The sequence below is a fragment of the Canis aureus genome, chromosome 5 (genome assembly GCF_053574225.1).
Source record: "Canis aureus isolate CA01 chromosome 5, VMU_Caureus_v.1.0, whole genome shotgun sequence".
NCBI lineage: Eukaryota > Metazoa > Chordata > Mammalia > Carnivora > Canidae > Canis > Canis aureus.
Window position 1 is genome coordinate 46,876,082 of NC_135615.1, and position 25,612 is coordinate 46,901,693.

At 36.8% G+C, this 25,612-nt stretch overlaps 1 protein-coding gene across 24 annotated transcripts in view; it reads right to left on the reverse strand.

Moving 5' to 3' along the window:
- Positions 1–25,612, reverse strand: part of PDE4D (phosphodiesterase 4D) — a 1,385,565-nt gene that overhangs the window by 242,892 nt on the left and 1,117,061 nt on the right. The gene's annotated exons all lie outside the window — the stretch shown is intronic.

Sequence of the window (25,612 nt, forward strand, 5' to 3'; positions counted from 1 at the left end):
GACATTAGCAGACAGCAGATGCTCTATAAATGCCTATTAAACAATTAAGTGAATAAAGGGGAGAAGAGGCATCATGGTATAGTGGGAAAACAACGGACTCTGGTGACAGAGAAATTCTTTGCATCTTAAATCTGCCACTTGCTAATTGGAAAATGTTAGGTAACTTACTTAATCTGCCTGAACTTCTGTTTCCTTGTGTATGGCATGAAGAAATAATACTGCCCTCATAAGTTGTGTGTGTGTGCACACTCATGCACACGTGTGTGTGTGTGTGTGTGTGAACTCAGTAGTATAAAATCTGAAATGCACTTTCTCCAGTGGGAGGACACAGTAAGGACTCATATGTCGGCTTGTTGACTTTGTGTGAGAGGCTGTCATTCTATTATCAACTGTGCTTGAGGTCTGTGCGTATGCCTACCTGTGGAGGGTAGCCAGCTTCTAATAATTTAACCTCTCCTCTTCAGAGAACACAACAAAGCACTGTATCCTGTTGGTTAAGGACACATGGGCGAGGCAGTTCAGGTTCCAAACTTGACTCTCTCCTTTATTCAGCTCTGTGAGCTTGGCCAAGTTATTTGACCCTCCTCTGCCTCAGTTTCCTCTTCCATGAAATAGGGAAAACAGTATTTAGAAAACAGATTTACAGTCCTGGCATGTGATCAGGACTCTGTAAACACTGGCTATTTCCTGTGTCACAGAAAGGCACTTAGCTAATAAAAAGCGTGCTTAGCATAAGGAGAGAAGATTTTTCCTTTGTGTTTCTCAGCCAAATGGACTGATAACTTCTGTAAACTAGGAACAGAAGTAATACTATAACCTTGTCATTTCCAGGTGGATTACTACATAATGTATTTACATGAGTATTCGGGCAACAGGTTTGAGTTCACAAATCTATAGCAAAAAGAAATGAGAGCATGAGTTTTGTACTTAAACACAGTGAAATACCAGTTCTCATGGATTGATGAATGAAGGAGGAAAAGCAAATCATTTGACCTGCTACTGACTTCGACGCTGTCATTTCAAATAACAAAATCTGCCTCTTCCTTGACCCAGTTCTCTTACCTAAGAGAAGAAACCAGAAGGAGAACAGAGTACTATAATTTTTAAATTTTTTAAAAAAATATTTAATGTATTTTTGTGAGAGAGAGAGTGAGCACCAGAGGGAGAAAGGTCAGTGGGGAGCCTGACTCAGGACTCCAGGCTAGATCCTGGAACTCTGGGATCATGGGCTGGGTCTTGAAGGTAGACGCCCAACCAATGGAGCCACCCAGAAGTCCCACAGGGTGCCATACTTTAGAAATGGTTCCTCTGAATCAGAGTTGTCCCTTTTGAATAATTTATCAAAGGCTCCATTTCACCTGAGAAATCTTACACGTTTCAAAATAGTCAAACATTGTAATAAAAATATGTGCCACCTGTATTGCCAAAATAATGTCAAGCAAAATGCAACAAATCTCTCTCGGTTTCCAGTTTTGCATATAGTGTGAGGTAAAAGCAGAGGTATTTTTGATGGTAAGATGGTAAGTAATGTGAGATTGGTGTCCTTGGGAGTAACTAGAAACCTGAGCTGTTTATTGCATAGAGATAATGTTTTGTGTCCTCTACTGATGTTAAGATTACCTCAGAAAAGTTATCTTTGGAATGGTGGCGATTAAGTTGCTTATGGAAGGCCAGGTATTCCTGTTACCAAAATAAATACCGCTTAAGTAATGGCAAACATGGAAAAGGAACCACAGAAGGTGGTTTTTCTCTCACCTTCACACTGGAGTTCTGTTTGGTAACACAGGCCAAGGATTCTGGGAGCCCAGTATTTAAATCTACCACATGGGGGTGGGGGGAGAGTACCAGAGCTCTAACTGTTACGTGTGCGGATATAGCCATGCTCTCTGCTAGATGCTTCAAATCTGGGCTGGTGTCCCTGAGAGAAAGTGTGGTCTGGAACATCTTTCACACCTTGGGTAACAGCGATTACTTTGCTGAAAGGTCTCTCCGCTGGAGACCCGACTATCTGTCAAGCTCTCTAACTCTGCTCTCTGCTGCTGCATTCCTGGGCAGAACTGGAGCTCATAGCCGCCCTCTGACAGCCTCACGTGGGCCAGTCACTGTCCACAGGAGCCCTACCGCTCCTACCCTCTGGGCCTTTGTTCAAGGATAACACAAGAATAATAGATAACTATAAGAGAGAACATTCTATTCTTAGCATTTCGTATCTTTTGTCTCACTTGATTATTACTAAGTTGGATAAAGAAATGGCGCTCAGAGAAGTAACTTGTCTGAAGTTCATGTTTTCATCCATTATACTTTAGTGCTTCTCTAGGGTCCCTTCTCTAGGTCCCTTACAAATAAATAATACATAAATAAATAAATTTTAAAAAAGAAAGAAGAAAGAAAAAAAGGATGTGGTTAATCAAAACTAAGTCTTCAGATGCTAGTTAACTCCCTCCAACCATCCTATCTTAGCAGAAATCACATGGGCTTTGGAATCAGATCTGGATTTGAATGAGCTCTGCTCCTTGCCAGCCCTGAGACCCTAAGCAAAAGCTACTTAGTCTCTCTGAGCCTGAGATTTCACACTTGTTGAAATGGATTATAAAACATTCACATTTCTTTCTAAGGGATTCCTGGGTTGCCCAGTGGTTTGGCGCCTGCCTTTGGCCCAGGGCGTGATCCTGGAGTCCTGGGATCAAGTCCTGCATCAGGCTCCCTGCATGGAGCCTGCTTCTCCCTCTGCCTATGTCTCTGCCTCTCTCTGTGACTCTCATGAATAAATAAATAAAATCTTTAAAAAATAAAATAAAATAAAACATTCACATTTAGAAAACCAATATGGGCTATGAGTGTAAAAGCGCCCAAGACTGTGTTTTCAAAGTGGTACATGTTCAGTAAATGTTAATTCCCTTTTTATTCTTTCTCCTTTAAATATAACACAATTTCCATCTATTTCTTTGATATTTCAATAAGATGGCCTTAAAGTGGTTCACCGCATGTACCTTGAGGTCAGCTAAACGCTAACAAAATGATAATTTGCAAGCCTTACAGCCACTGAAACTAATGGCCGACACCCAATCTCCTCAGCTGAGACAGTTCACCTCTATTTTAAATGGAGGTGTTAGTATATTTATAGTTTCTATCATAAAAAAATTCTGTGATTACTTTGACTCCAAGACTTCTTTACAGTGGCTGTGCCTTTGTTAGAACAGAGAAGGAGAGGATGTGACTTTGATCTTGGTTCCAAAAAAAAAAAAAAAAAAAAGGAGGGAAATCTTACTACTATCAACTAGTTAACTCTTTATTATTGAATAACATATTCCAATCCATGCCTAGGGTAACAGGCCAGTTTTAGCAAGATAAGATAAAGCTCCTGAAATGTTCCAAATTTATGATTTCTTTGTCCCTGAGCTCACCTCTTACTTTCCTGCATCTCTTCTAGTCCTATGAATATTTGATGTGTTGCATAAGTTTTATTTTATCAACCCTGTGTTTTGGCCCAAGGAGAGATGTGGTCAAATGGTAATGGTAGTGAGTGGCACATGTCTATGAAGCACCGAGCTCTCAGCTCCAGACCTGCAGATCTTCTTGGTGAACTATTCAAGTGGTTAAACTGACGGTGCAGGTATAGATTCTCCAGAGGTACAGAACAGACTGTTTCTGCCCAGGCCGTTCTAATAAAAGTCCACACATACAGCCACCCTGTGCAGAGAGTTTCAAGTTTTGGAGATCAGAGATCCCTTTAAGAATCAAATGACTTGAAAATCTTTGCAAATATGGACTTCAGGAAAAAAAAAATCACAAACACACACATAACCCTTTGGACATAATTCTGGAAAGTTCAGTATGGCCTAGTGATTAAACCTAAGGACTGTAGAGTCAGGAAGCCTCTGTTAGCACCCTCATTCTGCTGCAATGTAGTTACAGACCTTCTGCAAGTTATTTAACCTTCTTAAATTTTATGTTCCTCATCTTCAAAATGGAAATAAATACAGTACCTATCTGACAGGGCCATTATGAGGGTTTAAATGATATAAAGCATGCAAACTGCTTAGCACTTGGTGGGACACTAAGTGCTTTGTAAATTTTTATTGTTATTCTTTTAAGGGAATTACAGATCCTTAACGCCTATTTGTAGACTTCACATCAAGAATTTCTGCTATGAAAGGGGGACAAAGTTCAAACCAATTAAGGGTAATCTAGCTACAATAAAAGCAACTAGATCCTACAGAAGTAAAATAACTGTCAATAAAGGGGCATTAAAGGAGGGCTACCCTGCCTGGCCTCGAGAAAGCAGGACAATGGGACCAGCCCTGTCCTCTGTTCTTCCCAAAGAGCACCAGCCTGTACCAGCCACAAAAACTTGGCAGCAGTGGCTTCTTTCTGCACTTGAGCAAAACAGCCTTTTGGTTGCATGAACCCCATAAGGCTATTGTTCTGTTCCTAACACTGTTTACAAGGTCCTCAATGTAACAGAGGGGGTTAGAAGGGTTTAATGAGAGAATATTTAAGTGACCTGTTTAATGACTGACATACCACAACCTCTCAATAAACACTGTCTCTTTCCATGGTTCAGGAAGGAGGGTAAATTGGCCTGACAAAGTCACAGTTCTGGGAGAAATTCCACTGACACTCAGGGGAATGTCTAAGTTATGTAGATTAACTAAATATGACTTGAAATAAGTAGGCTTTTGAGAGGGCTTTTCCTTGGGTATTATATAAAGATTTTGCTGCTATATTGATATTTTCTCTTAAGACATTTGACTTTTGCTCTAAGATATCCTATTTTAGTCAAAGTAGAGTCTTTAGCCAAATTATTACATCTTAAAATGTTTGGTATATCTAGCAGCCAGCAATTTCAGACACATTAATCTTTAGTAGGGAGTAGCCACAAATTGAAGAGTGCCTTAAGGCCTTGTATCATATTTTTTTATTCAGAAATATTATCACAGAAAACAGATGAATTAAATTAATATATTCATTTCTGTATCCCCAGCACCTAACATAGTTCTGACATCATGTGTAGGAACTTAATAACTATTTATGGAGTGAATTTGCTATATAGGGACTTCACTAACCACTTAAAGAAACATTAGCATCTAATGAATATTTACTATGTGCTTAAGACTGTGCTAAATCGTTTTTGCAGAGCTAATTTTCTTAATCCTCACAATCCCAGGCAGAGAAAACTAGTTATTTCTTGACTTTCTTTGTAGATAAGGAAATTGAGGCAGAGAGTAGTAGTTCAATAAATTACAGATAGATGTACAGCTAGTGTCAGAGCAGCAAGCCAAGAATTCTTCATCATCGTACCCAGTATTTCTAACAAGTATAGCTTGGGACCATCTGCCTCAAAATTAACTGGAGTGTTCATTAAAACAAATAGTTCTCCATCTTATCCACAGCTACTGAATCGAACTTAAGGATGAAGTCCAGGACTCTACATTTAAAAAATGAACACACAGCATTTTTTTCTGTACACCATACTATGAGAATCACTGTCTCCGTAGCATGAATTTCATTGCACGCTGCTACTATACAAACCAGACTGAACACAATGATGCTTGTTTTTACTGTAGAGGCCCTACTTCTAAGAGTCAAAATATATCACCACATTTAAATAAAACATTGAAATATTCTCCACCAAAAAATGTCCCAAACTCTTTCTCTACTGAATTGGTAATATAAACATAACTGCTTTTGGCCAGGTTTCGAAGATAGATTTTTGTGCTACTCTCTTTTTTATGGACTTTGGGCCTTAACTTCCCATCTATAAAACAAGAGTATCTGACTGGGTGACATGTTAAAAAAAATTAAGATTTTATGAAATATCAGTGACGAATTTTTGCTTTTTTTTTAAAGACAATATGCTATCATATTTCCTTAAGATAAATTTTCTTTAAGTAAGATTCAAATCTATTTCAATAAATCTCTGGCAATTTGGCATGTATTGAGAGATTTATAAACATTTAAACTCTGACCCAGTAACAACAGCATTTCCAAGAATTTTGCTTAGGTAGTCACAGATACAGATGAAAATTTCTCTTATGAGAAATTGTATAAAATTTTCAATGAACCATTATTTGTAACAGAGAAAAAACAGGAAAACATCAATGCACAACAATTAAAAGAAAGGCTAAATAAATCATTTTATTATATGTAAAAATAAATCTATAACACCATCAGAGTATCAGACTTTCCTAGAATACTGAATGATATGGAAATATGCTTATTAAAAAGGTTAAGTAAAAAAAGGCCGAATAAAACGGGTACTCAAAAAAATATAGAGTGTCACCTGGCACACAACAAGCTATATATGGTAATAATTATGTTTCAAATGTTCAATTTCAGAGACTCAATTTTGTTCATTCTTTATTTATATCTACATATATTATATATGTGTGTGTGTGTGTGTGTGTGTGTGTGTGTTGGAATATGGTTGTGTATGAGTGTGTGCTTTAAAAAGTGATGCAGGAAATAAACCAACATGTTTTAATAATGGCTATCCCTGGTCACTACACTTAGAGGTTATTCATATTTTATAACATGTATTTTCTGTAGCTCCCAAATTTTCCATAATGTACATATGTTTACTTTGTATTTATAAAAATATGCATTATGACATAATTCAGTGAGAAACTACTTTTGGAAATACATTCATGATGCAAAACGAAGCATGTCCACATTGCGTTGCTCACTTACAAAGAAGTCTCTGAAGCAGGCCTCACCAATGTTCCCGCCGATGGTAAATCTGGCACTAATTGTGCTGTCAGGGGAGCTCCAAACTCAAGCACTGCAATTATGAGCTTGGGCACACAGAGACATATTGGAAGTGGCAGGCAATGTCAGATTCCGCCAAAATAATGGTCAAGTGACTGTGTGCTTTTGCCCAAAAAGGAAAGTATTGGGGCTGTAACTGGATATTGTAAATAAGCGGTCAAAGGATCCCTAAATAAGCAATATCACATAAGCCTCCTTGCAGCATATTTTTCCTTCTGGGATCCGTGTCAGGCTCACAGACTCGAAGGCAGCCAGGAAACTGTTATCTGTTTACTTCTAATTTATTTTTATAACTGTACATGCCAGCAATGGGAGAAAATGTTTCTTTAAGAGAAAAATAAAATTGACAATAAGCCTTCTCAGTTTTTGAAAAATTTTAATAAACCCAAACTTCTACTTATCATGTAGTTGTCAAACCTCGCCTCATCAAAGCTTTATTTTCAACTGAGTTTGAGTGTGTATCCACGCATGTATATATGCATGTGTTCGTGCACATGTGTATGTATGTATGTGTGTGTGAATTGCAATCTTGAGACTTGGCCTCAAATCTTGGCTCTGCCAGTAGCTTTGTGCTTTGGGGAAGATTCTGGACCCTCTCTACATCTTGGTTTTGTCAACTGTATAAATGTACACAGTTTTATGCCACACGCAGTTCTGAGAGGTTGGGTGAGCAAATGAGAATAAAGTACAGAGCACAAAGCCAGGCACATTGTAAATACTGAATAAAAGTCAATTCCCTCCCATTCCCCCCCTACTATCTGCTTAAACAACAACTAAACCTTTGAAAATCCTTGCCCCTGGTGAGTTCTATTTAGGTGAAAATGCTCACTGGTCAAAGAAAAAAAAAAAAAAAAAAAACAAGCCATTTCTCTTCTACAAAATCAGCTTTGTTTAAACAACACAATGGCATCTATTCAGAAAGGTACCCATCTTTTTTTCTTTTTAAATATTGAGGCAAAGCTCTCCGAGGTTCCTTTGAAGCCAATGGCAATAAACATGTTTCAACCTCTGTTTTGCTTCACCGTAGGCTCTGTGTGTGGTTAGGTTATGAAATAAAAATGAGTTTGACATTACAGATATCATTTTCAAAATGAAAAAAATACATACAGAATGATGTTGATAACTCTATACTCATTATCCTAATAAAACACACAAATGTCCAAAAAATACACAATTATCCATTAGGCCTTCCATGTTATTAAATAATGATGGTTTAATGTCACAGTTCTAGTCAAAGCCAACCCTGATCTTAATAAATCTGATATAAGAACATATTACCATATGTCAACCTTATGTGTTATTTTCTATCATGATGACTAGTTCTATAATTTGTATATAGATGCTGATATTGAGAGAAGAGTAACCATTTATGGAGGTATGCTACCTCCTTGAAAGGAAGGCTGGATCTACATACATATCAACATACTAATAAAAAGTAAACACACAATGAAATTAGTAAACAATTTGAAATCAAGGTCATTTTTATAGTACCAGATGCTGATCTTTGTCCAGATAAAGTGAAACTATTTTCTTTATCAAAACTCTAAAAATTAAACATTTATATCACTCAAATACATAGACAATCAGTGTGTATATGTACATGCATGTATGTTTATAAGAATCCAATTATATTTTATAAAAATTATTTCAGTTATAAGCTATAGTGCCTATATGACACATTTTGTTGGTAAAAACCACCTACACCCGCACTATTATAATATGGCTTTTTAAATTATTTTATGTACTTGACTTCATTTGATCATAACAGGAACCACAATCTAATTGAAATAAATACCTCTGCCATGAAGCTAAGTCAGTTAATTAGTGACTCTAAAAGCAGCTGATTTATAGGACCGTCCAATCCAAAATCATTCTAACTGAGCAAATTAATGGCATGCGTCATGCAATGCTCATTAAATTAGTGAATGCTCTTATATTAAAAGGCACACAGTAAATAAACAACCCCTTTAAAACATATTTTAAATATTTGACTCAGATATATAGTGCAAATAAACAGATCATCTCTTTTACTTTTACCCAGAAAATTTGTCATATGAGTTCATTCATTATTTACATACATTTTGAGGGTTCTAGTATATTAACACACAGCATTTGTTCAATAAACATTTTAATGAATAAAATAATGAATAAAGAAATAAATACCTTACCTTCTTATAGCAAAATATTTATTTAGTTAAACTCTAAAATAAAATGGGCAGGCAGTTACCCAGCCAACAGCAAGCAAAGAACTAATGTTCATTTATTGAAAATTTTAATTAAAAGGTTTAATTAAAACCTCTGAGGTTATGCAAAGCAAAAGAAAATCCCCAACTGTGAAAATTATGAGTTTCATACTTTGTCACAGAGTTATTTTAAAGAGCTGTTCTTGTGATGAATTGCATACGTATGTATATACTATACATGTATATTGTAGTGACTCTAGTTTGGATTGCTGGTTACTTCAACAGAGAAATTAGAAGACTTTAGAATGAAGGCTGAAGTTTTAATCTACTTCCAACTAACCATCTGTAATAAATATCAAATATTTCAGAAGTGAAACTTTGAAGTAGAAAATGTGAGTGTATTAAAGATGAATTCTCACTTGATTTTTCCTCCAATATCTTACCATATAACTTAAAGTCTATACTTAATTAATACAAGGTCAAAGTGAAAAAAATAATGAAGTCCCTCTGAGGAGCCTGGTTGGCCCAGTTGGTTAAGTGGCCAACTCTTGGTTTCTTGGTTTGGCTTCAGGTCATGATCTCAGGGTCCTGGGATCAAGCCTCACATTGAGCCCCATGTTTTTGCTTGTGGATTCTCTCTCTCCCTTTCCCTCTGCCTGTCCCTCTGATCATGTGCTCTCTCTCTCTAAAATAAATAAATTAATTAATCAAAAAATATTGGTCTCTCAACCAATGTCTAAGCACTCTGAACTCTTTGTGATGGTTATCTTAAATACTAAGCATGATTTTTATGAAAATAGAGTAAAGCACTGCTTTTCAGGAGATGGGTTAGTATTTTCAAAAAAATGTTTGTGGGCACCATCTTACTCAGAAGCAGCTTAAGTTCACAGAGTAAAACAGAAAATAAGAGGCGGGATCCCTGGGTAGCGCAGCGGTTTAGCGCCTGCCTTTGGCCCAGGGGGCGATCCTGGAGACCCGGGATTGAATCCCACATCCGGCTCTCGGTGCATGGAGCCTGCTTCTCCCTCTGTCTGTGTCTCTGCCCCTCTCTCTCTCTCCCTCTCTGTGACTATCATAAATAAATAAAAATTAAAAAAAAAGTTTAAAAAAAATAAATAAGAGGCCCAGCCCACATTCTCTCAAGGCTAAAGGCAATTTCAGCTCCCAGAGCTTCAACAATGGGCTCTTCAGAAAAGGGTGTGGTCAAGATGGTTAGACTGGATTGAATACAATGGCTTTTACACTGATAAAATTTTGAATTACTATTTTTTTTGATGGACTTCTTTTTATAGAAATGGAATGCAGCCATAGGCTACATCATTGATCAAGGATTCCCTCTACTGTATATTAGAAACATGCTTGAAAAAAGCAAAACAAGTAAATCAGAGAAAGACAATTATATGATTTCACTCATTTGTGGAATTTAAGATACAAAACAGAGGAGCATAAAGGAAGAGAGGGAAAAAGAAAACAAGACATAATCAGAGGGAGACAAACCATAAGAGAGTCTTAACCATCGGAAATAAACTGAGGGTCCCTGGAGGGGAGAGGGTGGGGGATAGGGTAACTGGGTGATGGGCATTCAAGAATTCACATGATGTGATGAGCACTGGGTGTTTTATACAACTGATGAATCACTGAACACTACCTCTGAAATACACTATATGTTAATTAACTGAATTTAAATTTAAAAAATATAAAAACATAAATTTTTTTTAAATGATGAAAAAATTGGAAATTGATAAACAGGTGGCCTAGATCAGTTTCCACAACTTGCTCTTCTCTCCACTGTTATCACTTGACTCTTAACCTGATGTTCTCGCTCCTCCTTGGTCTTTAGAAATAATTTTGATTTTAAGCAGGAGTAATTTAGGCACCCTCCTCAGCATTTTGGGAGATGGCATCACACCACCCTTGCCACAGTCACCTTGAATACACGTCCCATCTCTGATTACTGGCTTCTGCCTTCGTTCCTTGTGCCCATCTTTGTTTTCTAAGACTCCAGTTCACGTGACCTTCCAATGTGGGCTTGTGTTTCTGTTCTATCTCTGAATCACAAGCTGATATGTATGAATTTCCTGAGGTCACATGATCTAGACCAGTGATCTCAAATCTTATGAGATAGTATAATTTAAGTGCAAGCACCTCTATCATATATTTATTTTTAATAAGTTAGGTTATATTCTGTATTACTGTACCAAAATATTCTACTTTGTAAAATGTACTACAGAGATAAATTTTGAAAGGCTGAAAAAAAATATAATCTTTTCTTTCCATATTCCAGTAAGAATATGCTCCACCCTGGGCATAGATTTCTAAGAATCACCTGCTCTGAACTGCTTGTTAAAACACTGTCATGTGTTGTCTCTAAATATCATGTGGTAGATTAGATTACCATTCATATTTGGCCAGAAGGAACTTCCCCTAGTACCCATTAGGGAAATGTCTTCCATCTACCACCCCCACCCACCTACCACCAGGTCCCATTGATCTCTGCTTTATGTTACTGAAAGAGCTTATCCAGGTTCCAACCTGTCTCATTTTGCTTTACTCTAATGTAATTAACTAATCAAGTCTCTTGGATGAGACAAGATCTGAGTTTCTATAGGGGTTAGCCAATGGACACAAGCAATAAAAAGTTTTCAAAGGCAAATATAAAAATAGAAAATTGTAGTAGTTTTAATAAAATATGTTTCAATCAGTTGGCTATACAGGGTTTTTTTTTTTTAAGATTTTATTTATTTATTCATGAGACACACAGAGAGAGAGGCAGAGACATAGGCAGAGGGAGAAACAGGCTTCTTGCAGGGAGCCTGATGTGGGACTTGATCCCAGGACTCCAGGATCATGCCCTGAGCCGAAGACAGACACTCAACCGCTGAGCCACTCAGGTGCCACCACCACCACCCCCTATTATGACGCTAACTGAAAAATGTAATTTTACACCTAACAAGTATACACATGGTAGATGACATATGAAATTTTATATGTCATACAAAGCAGTAGATAAAGGGTATTTATTTACCTATTTTTAAAGATTTATTTAAGTAATCTCTACACCCAACATGGGGCTCAAACTCATAGCCCTGAGATTAAGAATTGCACGTTCCATTGACTGAGTCAGCCAGGCACCCTTAAGTAAGGGGTATTCAACGAATGGTCCTGGAACATATGGTTAACTACTTGGGAATAGAATAAACTTAGATTCTTTTGTTAAAATAAATTACGAACAGAGTAAGCATTAATTGGTAAAAAATTAATTGACAAATCGAGAAAACACAGCTAAATATTTATCTGTTCTGAGTATAGGAAAAAAAAAACCCATATTGTTAAAGCAAAGAAAGAAGTTACCAAAGAAAAATCAATACATATGTCTATATAAGGTACTTTTATAATAAAAACTATTTTGGAGCGCCTGGGTGGCTTAATTGGTTAAGCGTCTGCCTTCAGCTTAGGTCATGATCTTGGAGTCCTGGCATCAAGCTCCAAGTCCCTTGGGCTCCCTACTCAGCGAGGAGGCCGCTTCTCCCATTCCCTCTGCCCCTCCCCCTGGTCCTTCTCTCTCTCTCTCTTTCAAATAAATAAAGTAAATCTTTAAAAAATTATTTTAATGAAAGAAAATATGTAGGGGTTAGGGTGGCTTGACTGTAAATATTTTGCAGATGATCTGGCAACAAGGTTAAGATTAGTACTGTTTTCCTATTTGAATAAAATAAAAGGAGTCCTCAACAACAGAATAAAGTTAGAGCCAGTGAAATATTATATTTTATACCAGACTTGGGGGCAAGCCACTACTGTGCTATAGTTTATTTAAAACTTTGTATTAAGGCAGTTTCTCAAGGCAAGCTGTCTGAGATGCAGCACAGTAGAGTGTGAAGGGCACAGGCTCTGGTGTCCAGCAGTCTGGGTTGGAGTTCGAGATCTACCACATATGACAGTCCACAGGTGTCTTCACCTCTGCCAGCCTCAGCCCAGCTGACCAGATGTCACTATTTGCCCTGCAGAGATGCTTTATCAACCCCATTTTCTTATAACTCAAAATGAATATGATAATTAATGTCATCTAGATTGTAAACAGAGAAGTGATAGTATAGAATGGACAGGATGAGATCCAGAAATAAACAAATGCCCGAGCAATGGTCTTGCCATTGTTTTCTGCACTGGATGCCTGTGCTCTCAGCATAACAATATGCATAATACAGCCAGAGGCCCTAGCATTTATAACTAAATCAGAATTGGGATCCCTGGGTGGCGCAGTGGTTTGGCGCCTGCCTTTGGCCCAGGGCGCGATCCTGGAGACCCGGGATCGAGTCCCACATCAGGCTCCGGTGCATGGAGCCTGCTTCTCCCTCTGCCTTTGTCTCTGCCTCTCTCTCTCTCTGTGTGTGACTATCATAAATAAATAAAAATTAAAAAAAAAATTAAAAAAAAAATAACTAAATCAGAATTAACAGTACAGTCATATCCGCTAGTCACTTTATATATAAAAATGTCAAAGAATTTTCTAGTTGTTGTTACTGTTTTTGGTTCAGGGAGAAGAGCAGTCAATTGAATGATTTTTGCAACACAAAATTCTTTGTTAACTCTGTTGATGTTTGGCAAATAAATTACTGGTTGCCTCATGGTAGCAAAATCCCTATAGCTAAAAAAATTCTGTGATTACTCAGTGTCTTCTTCTCTAAAAATAAACAGTAGTCCTGCCAAAATGGAAAATGTATGAATTAAAAGGAATAAATTTTATGATGTAAAATATCTCCAAATTTAAATAAAATGAAAATACAATAAGAACTTCTCTTTAGTTATAATCCTTTTCACAAATGAATTCTCCAGAAACAGATGTTAATAGGCAGGTAAACTGGATGCAGTACTTGTTCTGGAAACATCTTTCTTGATTCCCTCACTCAACCCCTCTCCATCCCCAAACAGAGTCACCCCACAGCATATTCCTCATTCTCACAGCAGGATGGGAATAATTATTGCAGAACAATGGTTTTCTCTCACGGTTTTATTCCTCTGAAAAAGACTTTTTAGCTTGAAGGAATGTCTGTTTTATAAATTTCTGACAAAACCAAGTTATTTTACATTCTTCCTTAAGATTTAACTTTTATAGAATCTTTTATCTTTATCTTGATATATTTCTAAGCTAATTCATATTGATTGCTGACATTACTTTCCTCATTTCATTGAAGAACTAAGTGATCCAGAGTCATGTAATTTTCAAAATCAGGTTTGGTTTATGTATATCAAAAAAAAAAAAAAACACCTTTAAGGATTTTGACCATTAAGGGATGCTAAATTATTCTTCATTCAGCTGGAAATCATGCCTTCCAAGGCACCACAGAAGAAACCATCATTCACTAATCAGTGGTGACACAGCAGTGATGAAATACATGTTTAATGAATAAATGAGTAACTTCAAAGATGAACAAATCAACAAGCAAATTAATGTGAGCACTTTTCTGTCTCATAATAAGACAAGCTAATTTAACCAAAGGCAGAAGTCAGAATCTACTCGTGTTTAAGATATCATCGATATAGGTTTGGTCTTAAAAAATATACAGAAAACCTCATACTACAATGGCTGATTTTCAAGCATGGATGAAAGCAACATAAGGCCATTTCAAACCTACATGGTGGATGCGGTGCAGGGGCCAAGAGGTACTCTTTTTCAGTCCCCAACACACAAGACTCAGACTCTACAGGGAGCTGTGAAGGACTCCAGACCAACCGGTCCTGCTCACTAACAGCACCTTGCACACTCCATTCACCCATCCTTCTGTTTCTTGATCCCATGGTTCAAATAGATGTTTACTCTAGTCTTTTTTTTTTTCTTCTTTTTTTGCCTTTTATGTGGATAGGTTTGTATAAGACAGTTGGGAAACATTATTTTAGAGTAAAAATTCACCATATCTTTCTTTAAAATGAAACTGTGGCTCTTAAAGATAGAAAAGCAGATGTTGAGTTTTTGCCCTAACAACTAAAATGACACCAAAATGCATTTACTGCAGTAAATAGGAAGACAGGTTGTGTAGCACTGGCCATGTCACAGTGCAGGCTAACTGATACAAAGCACAGGTCAAGAAGCCCCTGACCTGGCCACCATTTGTCACAAGAGTACCAAAATTTTTTTTCTCCTTTTTTACATTAAGGAGTCATAGTTTCAATAGAAAATTTAATCAGTGCGCTAGCAAAAAGATCCTAAATTCAAAATAGTGAGTATTCAGCCCCATTCCAACTCAGATTCCCAAACCTGTGGCCACTTTCTCTCCAAAGCTAGCAACTATTACCATAGTCTTGAGAGCACTTGCCGAAAAACACTTGCGGCCAAAAACACTCACGTATGCTGACAGTCTTTGCATACTTACACAATGGAAATATGGCACTGTAACTTTTTCATTTAAAAATATACCTAAACTAAATAAATAATGATGCAGTTATTCAATGGAATAAATTTCTGCAGTACCAAAAAAAAAAAAAAGAGTGAGAATACAGCTACTTTGGAAAACAGAAAGTTAAAAATAGAGGTACCATTTGATCCAGCAGTTTCACTACCGGGTATATGCCCAAGAGAAATAAAAGCATCTGGCCACACAACTTTTACATAAATATTCATTCGCAGCACAGTTCATAATAGCCAAAAGCTGATGATAACCCAAATGTCTATCAATTGACTAATGGATAAACAAAATGCCGCTTAGCAATGCAACATAATACTATTTGTCCATAAAGGGAGTAAAATACTGTTACATGCTACTACACAGATGAACTCTGAAAATACTAGACGGAGGGAAAAAAGATAGTCATGAAAGATCACATACTATCGGATTCTAATTATATAAAACATTCTGAACAGACACATCCAGAAAAATAAAAAAGCAGATTAGTAGTTGGGTAGGGTTGAGAGTGGGGCCTATGAAGAGTGAAATGGAGGATGATTGCTAGATTATACTGGATTTTTTTTGAGGGTGATACAATGTTCTAAAATTGATTGGGACGATGACTGCACTACTGTATGAACATAGTAAAAATCAATGAATTGTACACTTTCAATAAATGAAGGGATGGTATGTGAATTACATCTCAGTAAAACTCCTCCAAAGAAGAGGAGGAAGACTTTTCACATACCAGCATGTTGTCAAGAAAAAAACACAAACTGTAGAACACAGTGTGAAGTGTTCTCCTTTTTGTATAAAAAGGGGGGATGAATAGAATTCATATTCTCATTATCTGCATTTACATAAACTCTGAGAAGATACACAAAACTAACAAAAGTGGATACATGTGAGTATGAATATCATCTTTTCAAATTATGACAATAATAAGCATCACCTGGAGAGAGTTCTGTACCAGAACATAAAAGATTGTCCTCAAAGCTACACATTATCCCATCACCATTGCCCATAAACTGGCCAATCAACTCCATTCTGATTGACATTAGGCTGTTTCTAGTCTTCTATTACAAAAACTGCTGCAGCATTTCTTTGTGCATATATTTTTTCAACTATACACAGGCATACAGGTAAATAATAAATATTAAAAAGGAGTTGCTAGACTAAAGACAGACAATATAAGAAGTCCTTAAAGTAAAGCAACCAAAGAATATCCATTAAATTTGTTACAGCTGTAGCAACTGTTAAACTCCAACAGAGTTTAATTGCAATTACTGAGCAAGTACATTTTTCTGAAAAAGTTTAATTGGAAATTTAGGATTTTCTCATTTTCCATTGTGAGTGCATTAAAGAAACAGCACAATAAGCTCCTTAATAAAAAATTCAGACAAAACCAAATGGTTTATTCAACATAAGCTCTGGAACTTGAGAAAGAGAAGTCTCCTTTTAATAGGCATGAATTTATTTGAATTCATTATGTGGTTTCCCAAATAATGTGCACATTTAAAGTGACCTTTTAGCCTCAAAGTATGAGGCTCAGAGCAAAAGGATGAAGAAAATCTCAGTTTCAATTAAGATAAACATCAACTGTAAGTCCCAATTAAACTACTTGGAGTCCAAGAAGACCAAACTGTCATAAAAAGAAACGGAAAGCATCAAGGCAACAGTAAACTTGATAAAATTTAATTATGTGAAGTTTTGATGGTACAAAGTGATATTACTGAGTGTTCAAGGAACAGAGGGCTATGTCTGGATGCATTCATCTCCTTTCTTCCTTCCACTGTCTCTGGCTTATTTTTTTAATCTTTTTTTTTAAAGATTTTATTTATTTATTCATGAGAGAAAGAGAGAGAGAGAGAGAGGCAGAGACACAGGCAGAGGGAGAAGCAGGCTCCATGCAGGGAGCCTGACATGGGACTCGATCCTGGGTCTCTAGGATCACGCCCTGAGCTGAAGGCAGCGCTAAACCACTGAGCCACCCAGGCTGCCCGTCTCTGGCTTATTTTGAAGTTGTTTCTGAATGGTTCTATTTAGTTACATTATCATCTCTGCTTAAACAGCCATATCTGGGGAGAGTAAAGTTTGTTATTCACTATGGTAAATAAATGTTAGGCATTAACTAACAAAATGCTATGGCTGACAGAATGAATATATATATATATATATATATATATATATATATATATATGTGTGTGTGTATACACACACACGTATACACATAGTGTATATGTGCATGTATATATACACATACACATATATATTTCCATCTATCTATAGTTAATGCTAGGATGCCAAAATAATTAGAATGTAATCTATTTCACACTAAAACCTTAATTTATTTATCTTTGGTTGTTATTATTCCTTTAACCATTATAATGTTGTTTTATGATCCAGAAAGTACTTGAGATCTGGAGAATGAGCACAAAATGATGGCTGTGGTGATAATTAGTGATGGGTTTTGGTTAATACAGGCCAAGAGTGTATTTGCTGTTTGAAGCCAATAGAATTCACTCATTAGAGAGAATGAACACTACATATAGAGAAAAGAACACTACATATGTTACAAGCAGTCTTGCCCATTGGAACTTCTGTCTTTTGCACCATTCGTCTTTTCACAGTGGGTACACTCTACTATCAGCTGTATCAGTGGGTACACTCTACTATCTACTGTCAGCATTACATGCTTTGGGAAGATTACTACAGCCAGTTTTTTTTTTTTTTTTTGTTTTTACTCCAGCCAGTTTGTACAGCCATTTATATATATATTTATATATATATACACACACATATATATATACACACACACATATGTATACACACACACACACTAACCAATTACATTTTGAACTCAAATCTTTTTTTTAATTTTTTTTAAAATTTTTTTATTTATTTATGATAGTCACAGAGAGGGAGAGAGAGGCAGAGACACAGGCAGAGGGAGAAGCAGGCTCCATGTACCGGGAGCCCGATGTGGGATTCGATCCTGGGTCTCCAGGATCGCGCCCTGGGCCAAAGGCAGGCGCCAAACCGCTGTGCCACCCAGGGATCCCTGAACTCAAATCTTAACTAAATTTAGCCCATTGAGTCATTAGGACACTGAAATCTATGTACTCATTGCAAGAGACAATTCAATATGGGTTGCCTCATGGGCAATTTGCTATCTAAAGTTAAAGTAAATTTATCACGATAAAACACAGATGTTACTGTTGTATTTTAAGAGTGATCACAGGACTAAGTTCTTAGCGATTTCGGGAAGTTCTTTCTTTTCCTTGGCTGGGAGAAGAATTGGAAAGCAGAGATCTTAAGCCTAATAAAAAATGCCCTTCAAATCTAGTAAGTTAAATCCTAGGAGGCTCTTAAACTTTGCATAAGGAGGAGAGATTTACAACAAAACATCCTGAAGGCACTTTTACTCTAGGATCTACGAGACCTTCTTTCTATCCCTAACACTTTCTGTGACTTTGGCCCACTGCGGCTTAAAGGAACACATTCTAGCTCTAGAGGTCAGGGTCAGATATAGACAGAAACAACCCAGACAAATATGAACACTGAGAATTGACAGTGGGGAACCCATCATTTGGAGATTTCCAAATTTTCACTGCAAATGTGAATGTGAGGACCGTATAAATCCAAGGTCTTTCTGATACCTAGCACAAAAAAGGGACTAAATAGATATTTTTTCTTTATAGAAATAAACAGAAACCACCCTATTCAAAACTGTAGAAAATTATCCTTAAAAAATATTGTTGAACAATTTTAAAAAGTCTATTTATATCTCTATCTTCTGGTGGCATCATTGAACGCTACTATCAAAATAGACAGGAATCATTCATGTACATTAAAGAATGAAACATAAAGTAACATATTCCTAAATAATACAATACTTAGAAAATAATACATATTTTTAAGGCTATATCAAAGAAGTTCCCAGTCTAGATTTAGCTAGAAGTGAAGTTAATTTCTTCCATATTCATGTAAATTTATTTGACAGAATAATAAGTTTAGATTAAGTCAAGATTTACACATATTAGTCTTCAAATTAAATTATAATTAGGTTTTACCTAGAGCTGTCATGACATTTTCTTAGTAAAATTTCCATTATCATTTCACTTGAAAAGAGCTTATGTGAAAAACATATATATATATATATCATATCATATACCATTTTGTAAATGGTTAAAGTCTTTACATCCTCAAATCGTAACTTATCAAAATGTAACTTATGACAAAACTAACAACGTGGGGTGACTCAGTAAGTTAAGTGTCTGCCTTCGGCTTGGGTCATGATCTCCAGGTCCTGGGGTTGAGCCCAGAGTCAGGCTCCCTGCTCAGTGGGGAGTCTGCTTCTACCTCTCCTTTTGAGCTCCCTCTCCTCTCTTATGCTCTCTCCAATAAATAAATAATATCTTTGAAAAAACAAATAAAAAACTAACAACTTTATATTACAAGAACATAAACAAGAAAACATTAATGGGAGTTTTTTTTCCCTTCTGATAATAATAAACTGGCTACTATTTATTTGGTTTGCTGTGAGCCTGGCATTGTGCCAGGTGTGCACTTGCCATGTATTCTTCAATTGAACCTTCATAGAAACCCCATGGGTAGCTTTTCCCCTTGTTCCAAATACCCTCCTTTGTAAGTGGAGGACCCTAGTTTTGAACTTCATTGGCTTCACAAGTTGCCCCATCTCTTCAGGATCTATGTCAGCAAGTCCAGACTGCCCTTGAATTTCATTAGCTCAGCTCAAGGATGTCACACACGGTGTTTTTGCAGGGCCCAAAGAGATAGAGATACTTGGAATGCAATTAAGGAGATAAAGTCTGATATCAATGAAAACTACCCATTAACTTTTACATGGAACAAAAAGGAATATCTACACAGTCATACAGAATATGACCATCTGGTCTATTCCTGAGGCAGGAAGCTTTAACATGTGACCTCAAACTTTCTATGTCCTTTTTATTTCTGCTTGTAAGAGGATTGGAGGGTTTTTTAGATAACTGAGAAAAAAGGACTCACTTTCTCTTCAAGATTTCTGATTAAATATCTCTTAAAGATTCCTGATTAAAAATGCAGCATAATTTCCCCTTTCACCTACTCAGAGTCCTTCCCCAAATCTCTAGTAAGTCACCAGAATCATTCTGAGGAGCCAGCCCCTTATTTTCTAAGTATTACTCCCCTTAGTCAGAACTCACTTTACAAGGAATTTTTCCTTCTCTTCAGCAGTATAATATTTTTTTAAGATTTTATTTATTTATTCATGAGAAACACACACACACAGAGAGAGAGAGAGAGAGAGAGAGAGAGAGAGAGGGAGAGGCAGAGACACAGGCAGAGGGAGAAGCAGGCTCCATGCAGGGAGCCCAATGTGGGACTGTGGGACTTGATCCTGGGACTCCAGGATCACGCCCTGGGCTGAAGGCAGGCGCTAAACCACTGAGCCACCCAGAGATCCACTTCAGTGGTATAAATTAATTTATTCAAGATGTTACACCAAATCAGAAATTGCTAGGATTGAGACCCAACTCTTCAGAAGTTTTCATGGATTTAAGTTCCTTTCTCACCAAATGTTTTAGGAAATCACAAGTTCCAACCATGAGTGGACACACAAGATGCCACCTTTTATCTGACTATCTGAAGCTACTCTATCTTAGCCAGAACAGATTGTTACCCACTTACAAAGATTGTCCTGAAAGTATTTTTTCTCCTCTTCCAATTGATGCATATTCTAAATTAGGGCACTGTTGATTATAGAAAGCCAAGGAAGACTTTAACTTTTTATTCATAAATATTTGAGAAGACACTAAGGTATTTATTTGGTATTCAATTAAATCTCCCTTTGAAGGCTAGAGCTTCTTTATGTGAATTGAATTTACAAGGCAGGTTACACCTATATAATATTTAGGAAGCAACTTGGTGAACATGAAATGCCTCGAGTGACTGGCACCAAGGGAATTTGGTACTTTAAAATATTTTAGGAAGCCCAAGTTTGCATGTGTAGGTCTCTATTCTATATTCTTTCTACAGCTCTTATGTATACATTCACAAATACACAAATGGTACGAATTATGGAAGCAAATAAGTTTGTTTGGTGCTTTGAACAAATTATCCAGTTTACTGAAGTAAATTATCTAAAATTTAATTCGTGTCTTGGAAATTCAAGAACTTTTGGCTAGAAAATTACATATGCGTGGATTTTAAAAGAATTATACACAAAATTGCCAGCACTTTATAAAGAAAGCAAACCCACCAACGGGACAAAACCAGAAGTGGGAAAAAAAGCAAAAAAACAAAACAAAACAAAATCTTCAAAAGCTAGTTACGTAAGAAGAGATGACCAAGGATATAAAGTTGGGAGAAGGGGAAGATTCCAGTGTGAAATTACTTTAAAACATACTAAAGTCTTATAAACAAAGTTTATGAACAAAATCATACAGCTTTTCTGACCACTTGCTCAAGTTTATAAAAGTTGTTTATGGAATTGCCCACAATATGTACTGAAGAGACAAGGTATACCAAATGGGGTGGGTTTTGAAGTCAGACAGGCCACAAGTAGCTGTAGAGAGCCAGAGCAGTTATAAGTGCACAGAAATGCCAGTAGTCTACATGTGTGACTGAGAATCATGTAATAATGTGGCTCATTGTGAAAGCCCAATAATAATTTGACATTCTGTTGGCAAACAGGTTTTTCATTGTTCCCTTATATGGCAGTTGTATTCCTTAAGGGCAAATCCTTCATAGTGAAGTGCAGTGGGACATGAATGACATTTTCTGCTGATTTTCAACACAGAATCTGGTCTTTGACAATTCTTTCAAAAGCCCTTATTAGATCCCTGATGGATGAAACGTCCTTACTTAGATTAATTCAGTTAAAGCCATGGACTGCGCATGATGTTATAAGGCAATATAACTGGGAATGTAACTGCAACTCAATCGTGGCAAATGGTAAAATGAGTTTATTTAGATAGGAGTCAAACCAGCTAGTGGCAGTTAATTATGGAAAGGAAAACTTATTTCCCTTATTAGTGAAACAAGGTTCTCAAACATTTTACAACATATAACCAAGATCTATAAAAATAAAAGTCTCCTGGAGATTATCTGTAAAAACAGACATTTGACAGTAAGTTAAATCATGTCAAATATTAATTTTGAGTCATTTTTGTTTAAAATTCACTTGTTTCCAGGTATTTTTCCTGATGTTCCCTTCCCACGTTCCCTTCCTTTCTGTACATTAAAATTTCCTAGTTTGTATATTTTAAGTTTGAAAAATTAAAGGCTAAATTCATCTAAATAAAAAAGAAATTTGTTGGTTTTAAGGTTTATTTAAATAAAATAAATTTAAATATTTAACTTGGCTAGCACAGCCATGCTAGGAGGTGTTTAAATAAATAATTTATTTAGAATGAAAATATCCCTGTAGCTCAGGGAAAATGTTTTGGCCCAAAAAAATCAAATATTACAGATTTATTTCATATTGCCCCCGCCCCCCCACCTACCCAAATTCAAGCAGTGAGAATAATTTTTAAATTATTCTGTTCACCACTGGATTTCAGAAAGCAAGTGCAACACTTTTAAACTCTAAATGTTCTTATAATGAACCTGAAAAGTAAGTCAGAGATGCAATAGTAGGTAAAACTTGAAATACTTTGCCCCTCAGGAATATTTTAGAAAGTCACTAGACTGGAAATTTTATGAAGGTGAGGGCTTATATATTTTATCAATGTCTCTCGAACAGCCAGCAGGATGCCTGGGGCAAAACCGTGTTAATAAACATTGTTAAATGAAGCAATGAAAAATGCTCCTTTACTTTTGTAACTAATAGAAAAGCCACAGAGATGAAACTCTTCTTTAAGGGCTACACATTTTAAGCTATAGAATCAAAATGTCCAGTGGCTAGAAAATGTTTTTGTACAACAACAAAAAAAAGTAATTACTCCCTCTACCAACTAAGGATTAGGCCTTCGTTTCTTAGCATTCCAAATTATTTAAGTGTAGAAGTGTGGCAGAGCTAAAGGCTAACTTAATCATTATTGAAAGTTCACAGTACAAGTAGGAATGCTAATCCCGACTTTGAAGGTCAGTGGCCAACTCCATTTGTTAGGACTGTAGGACCAGCTCGACTCTGACTCAGCGTCTTGGCTGTGCAATCTGCCAGATGTGACAGCTGTGATGGGCTTCAGAATGTCCCCAGGGAAGCTGAAGTGAGCCTGCAGTGGGTGGCCTTAGCACTTACCTGCAGTCAGGCTTTCAGCTGCACATACCCACCCCCACCCCCCGACAGAGTAGAAGTCAACCACGTTCCCTGGCTGATTAACATGTGCAACACACAGTTCCATTTTCTGTTTGCACTGTTCCTTACTAGTTGATGGTGCTAAGTCACTCAGGCAAGGAGAAAATGTTGAGGAAAACTGGAAAGTACAGAGGCTAAAATGAGAGACAGGTGAGGGAATGGAGGGAAGTGTTGAGACCAGAATTACCAGAGGGGATGGTAAACTATGGGTGAAATCCACGGGACAGCAAAAGTCTTCCCAGACACTTTATAACTGCTTGCACAGACAATAAACCCTGTCTCACAACTCACTCTGTACAATTTCTAGCAGAGTGGCATCTATTTTTTTTAAAAAATTAAGATGGAAACAGATTGTAATATTTCCTTTGTAATACAGAGCTTTCTGCTTCCTTGTACTATAGAACTTGTAATAAAGAACTGTTCCTCTCTCCTGCATGCAACACACAGACACTGAATGCCTCTGAAGGCAGAGGGCCATCATGTACTGGGCACAGCCCTACAGAGAAGAACAAGCCTGGCTCTCCCTCCAACACGCTCACAGTCCAAGGGGAGAGACAGGCCACACACGGCAGACAACTGTTGCAATGCTTCAAGGGCTCCGATAGATAAATGTACCAGGTTTCACCAGGACACAGAGAAGGGAGTTTCAATTCTGAATTCGGGGGTCTAGGAAGGCTTCCCAGAAGAAACGTCTACTGGGGGCAAATCTAAGCAACAGTTTGGACATTAAATTGTATTCGATTATTATAAACTGACGACGACATTAAGTGCTCATATCGTCCTGTATACCAAACTATGATTTAAACAATTAGCACATCAGGGCCCTGGGTGGCTCAGTCGGTTAAGCATCTGACTATCTGACTCTTGATTTCGGCTCAGGTAATGATCTTAGGGTCATGAGATCGAGCCCCCCATGGCTCTATACTCATTGTGGAGTCCGCTGCAGATGCTCTCTCTTCCTCTCCCTCTGCCCCTCTCACCCCACTTGCATGCTCTCTCTCAAAATAAACAAATAACAAGTAGCACATCTAATTTTCACCCTGAATTTATATTTCAAACAGAAGTTTGTGAGAATTTATGAACAACATATATACCAGTATGAGATAAACTCTCAAACATTTTGCAGGAAAAAAAAAACCACACAGACACAAAATAGTACATACTGTATTGTTACTTTCATACAAAATTCAAAAGCAGAAAATAATAATGTGTGATTATTAGAATCAGGATAGTTATTACGTTTGGAGGGGGTGGGCAGTGGCTAAAAGTGCACAAAGGTGGCTTCAGGATTGTTGGTAATAGAATTTTTAATCTAGGTGGTGATGACAGGGGTGGCCACTGATTAAAATTATTATTATTATTATTTTTTTGGTTTACAACATCCAGAGTTTTTATATGCTTTACAGTATTCAAACATAGTGTGCTCTTCATAGGTGACCAATTATTAAAAATATGTCAAAAATTTCTAAATCTCATATATTTGTATGTATTTTATGTATTTGTAAACCCTGCTTTTGCTACAATGACTTTATTTGCATGCAAATGTAATGGCAGAGTTTATGCATAAAGCATCATTATGAGGTCACCAAGGCACATGGATGGCAAGCAGCCACATTAAGCCCCTCTTCTCCCTAGCAGATATTACCAATTGATGCCAGCAATTTTTGTCTCCAAGCCCCAAAGCAGCTCCCAGTACTTTACCGCATGTGGCTATTACTAATTGACCAGAGATGAAAAACATTAGCCATCTTGGCCTTATACAATGGGACTAATTCTTCTGTTATTTACGTGAGAAATGCTTTACAATGATGGAAAAATTTCATGTGTATTTCTAGGTAAGGGTATAATTTGATGCCTATGTATGTAAAATGGTTTTCCCGATTATAATAACATCTTAATAAAGGCATGTTTGCTAAAAGCAGGCTTGCCTTTTGTGTTTTATATTACCATAGAAACACTTACTGATTCATATACAATTAGAC